Source organism: Tribolium castaneum, chromosome 6, assembly GCF_031307605.1.
Source record: "Tribolium castaneum strain GA2 chromosome 6, icTriCast1.1, whole genome shotgun sequence".
Lineage (NCBI taxonomy): Eukaryota > Metazoa > Arthropoda > Insecta > Coleoptera > Tenebrionidae > Tribolium > Tribolium castaneum.
In genome coordinates this window covers 13198965-13203516 of record NC_087399.1, presented here as the reverse complement: position 1 = coordinate 13203516, position 4552 = coordinate 13198965, and positions in this window count along the sequence as shown.

Here is a 4552-nt window from a genome sequence, read left to right as displayed (position 1 = left end):
CAAAAATTTGCTTTAAAATAAAATGTTTGAAAAACTGAAATTAAACTAAATTAATTGTGTCTAACACTTTAGTAGAGGAAAAAAGAGAAGACATAAAAGTCACTAAAGTCTTAGAGTTGTCTTTAGTCGTCATATTAATAACAATAACATTTATAATAACAATACTAGTAGTACTAAATTTGCTTATATGCAAGCGCGTAATTAAGATAACAGTTTTTTTTGTTTTTTGCTTATATCTCGAAAACAGTTACACCTATCAATTTTTACCTTTTCACCAAAATTAAAGGTGATAAAATTTCCTACAAAATAGTTATTTGCATTTTTCATGTAGAACTAACCATAAGCGAGATATAAGTTTAAAAATAATTAATAATTAAAAAAAATGTGTTTTAACAGAAAATGTCTTGTGATTTAAAATACACTTAATTTATTGGGTCCAGTACTTAATTAGAAGAAAAAGGAGGTGACAGTAAATGCTGCATTTTCGTCTTCGTCTCAAACAATGAAAACTGAATTACATTTTTGTTCAGTAACTGTCGTCGAAGACGAAAATGCAGCATTTACAAACGACTCTAAAAACTTCAGTGACTTTTATGTCACCTCCTTTTTTTTCTAATAAAGTATTGGACCCAATAAATTAAGTGTATTTTAAATCACAAGGCATTTTCTGTTAAAGCACTTTTGTTTTAAATATTAATTATTTTCAAACTTATATCTCGCTTATAGTTAGTCGTACATGAATAAATGCAAATAACTATTTTGTAGGAAATTTTATCAGCTTTAATTTTAGTAAAAAGATAAAAATTGATAGGAGTAACTGTTTTCGAGATATAAGCTAGAAACCAAAAAACTGTTACCTTAATTAAGCGCTTGCATATAAGCAAATTTAGTACTATTAGTATTATTATTATTAATGTTATTGTATTAATATGACGACTAAAAACGACTCTGAAGACTATAGTGACCTTTATGTCTTCTCCTTTTTCCTCTACTAAAGTGTTAGACACAATTAATTTGGTTTAATTTTAGTTTTTCAAACATTTTATTTTAAAGCAAATTTTTGTTAAAGAATATTTATATCCAACTCTATAACTCGCTTATGCTTGGTTCTACAAAAAAATGCAAATAACTATTTTGTAGGAAATTTTATCAGCTTTAATTTTGAGAAAAAGATAAAAATTGATAGGAGTAACTGTTTTCGAGATATAAGCAAGAAACCAAAAACTGTTACCTTAATTAAGCGTTTGCATATAAGCAAATTTAGTACTTTTAGTATTATTATTATTAATGTTATTGTTATTAATATGACGACTAAAGACGACTCTGAAACATTTAGTGACTTTTATGTCTTTTCCTTTTTCCTCTACTAAAGTGTTAGACACAATTAATTTAGTTTAATTCCGGTTTTTCAAGCATTTTATTTTAAAGCAAATTTTTGTTAAATATTATTTATGTCCAACTCTATAACTCGTTTATGCTTGGTCCTACAAGAAAAATGTAAATAACTATTTTGTTGGAAATTTTATCAGCTTTAAATTTTGAAGAAAGATAAAATTTGATAGGAGTAACTGTTTTCGAGATATAAGCAAAAAACCAATAAGAAAACTGTAACTGTTACTGAACAAAAATGTAATTCAGTTTTCAATGTTTGAGACGAAGACGAAAATGCAGCATTTACAAACGACTCTAAAAACTTCAGTGACTTTTATGTAACCTCCTTTTTTTCTAATAAAGTATTGGACCCAATAAATTAAGTGTATTTTAAATCACAAGGCATTTTCTGTTAAAGAACTTTTGTATTAAATATTAATTATTTTCAAACTTATATCTCGCTTATGGTTAGTCGTACATGAAAAATGCAAATAACTATTTTGTAGGAAATTTTATCAGCTTTAATTTTAGTAAAAAAATAAAAATTGATAGGAGTAACTGTTTTCGAGATATAAGCAAAAAACAAAAAAACTGTTATCTTAATTAAGCGCTTGCATATAAGCAAATTTAGTACTACTAGTATTGTTATTATAAATGTTATTGTTATTAATATGACGACTAAAGACAACTCTAAGACTTTTGTGACTTTTATGTCTCCTCCTTTTTCCTCTACTAAAGTGTTAGACACAATTAATTTAGTTTAATTTCAGTTTTTCAAACATTTTATTTTAAAGCTAATTTTTGTTAAATATTAAAAACTATAAAATGGCTTAGATTGCCTAAAAACACAGATCACACATGATCTTTTGCATAGAAATGAGAAAACGCTCATGTAACACACAAAATAAGCTCCATTTTTCCTTATTAAAAGTATTATTATTATTATTACTTTTGTTACTATTACTATTATTATTATTATTATTATTATTATTATTATTATTATTATTATTATTAACTTTTGTATAGTAAATGTTTTTATACCAGTTTTAAAATGAGTTAATAATTTTAGACAATTTCTTGCCTAAAAACACAGATCACAGATGATTTCTTGCATAGAAATGAGAAAACACTCATATAACACACAAAATAAGCTTCATTTTTGCTTAGAAAACTAAGCTTACTTTTATTACTATTATTATTATTTTTATTAATATTATTGGTATTATTATTATTATTATTATTATTGTTATTATTATTATTATTTATATTATTATTATTATTATTATTATTATTATTATTATTATTATTATTAACTTTTGTATAGTAAATGTTTTTATACCAGTTTTAAAATTTGTTATTAATTTTAGACAATTTCTTGCCTAAAAACACAGATCACAGATGATCTCTTGCATAGAAATGAGAAAACGCTCATATAACACACAAAATAAGCTTCATTTTTGCTTAGAAAACTAAGCTTACTTTTATTACTATTATTATTTTTATTATTATTATTATTATTACTATTATTATTTATATTATTATTATTATTATTATTATTATTATTATTATTATTATTATTATTATTATTATTATTATTATTAACTTTTGTATAGTAAATGTTTTGTACCAGTTTTAAAATGAGTTATTAATTTTAGACAATTTCTTGCCTAAAAACACAGATCACAGATGATTTCTTGCATAGAAATGAGAAAACATTCATATAACACACAAAATAAGCTTCATTTTTGCTTAGAAAACTAAGCTTACTTTTATTACTATTATTATTATTTTTATTAATATTATTGGTATTATTATTATTATTATTATTATTGTTATTATTATTATTACTTATATTATTATTATTATTATTATTATTATTATTATTATTATTATTATTATTATAATTATTATTATTATTATTATTAACTTTTGTATAGTAAATGTTTTTATACCAGTTTTAAAATTTGTTATTAATTTTAGACAATTTCTTGCCTAAAAACACAGATCACAGATGATCTCTTGCATGGAAATGAGAAAACGCTCATATAACACACAAAATAAGCTTCATTTTTGCTTAGAAAACTAAGCTTACTTTTATTACTATTATTATTTTTATTATTATTATTATTATTACTATTATTATTATTATTATTATTATTATTATTATTATTTATATTATTATTATTATTATTATTATTATTATTATTATTATTATTATTATTAACTTTTGTATAGTAAATGTTTTGTACCAGTTTTAAAATGAGTTATTAATTTTAGACAATTTCTTGCCTAAAAACACAGATCACAGATGATTTCTTGCATAGAAATGAGAAAACGCTCATATAACACACAAAATAAGCATCATTTTTGCTTAGAAAACTAAGCTTACTTTTATTACTATTATTATTTTTATTATTATTATTATTATTATTATTATTATTATTATTATTATTATTATTATTATTATTATTATTATTATTGTTATTATTATTATTATTATTACTATTATTAAAAACTTATATTAAACAGACAGAAAACGTCGTATTCTGACACATAAAAACGAATTACGTTATAGACTTGACGAGAACGGCGTATCTTGGACTCTTATAGGACTCTTATAGGGTCAAAAAGTATCAGTTTGGATTAAAACAAATTATTTTTGTTGACTCTCAGTCTGAATTGTTCATCAGTTCAAACAAAAACGGCTTATTTTAGACGATCTTTTGCTTTGAACAAGAAAACTTACATCGAACAGACTAAAAACGTATTAATCTGGCAGAAAAGAGCAATTTATGTATCACTTTGGATAAAGGCAGCTAATCCTTTTCGTTTCATTGCCTAAAATAGACAAAATTGTATTCTAGCACAAAATACTAATTACATTATAGTTTCGACGAGAATACCTTATTTTTAATGATTCTATGCTTCCAAACGAGTAAATTTTTATTAAACAGATGCCAAACATCATGTTTTGTCATATAAAGACATTTTATATTGCAGTTTGTATGAAAACAAAATATTTTCGTTGATTCTTTGTTAGAAGCAGCAAACCTAACATTAAAAAATCTGAAAACTTTGTATTCGGACACAAACCACCGAATTTTGTATCAGTTTAGACAAAAACGGTTGATTTTCGACAATATTTTGCTTTCAACAAGAAAACTTATATCAAACTGACTAA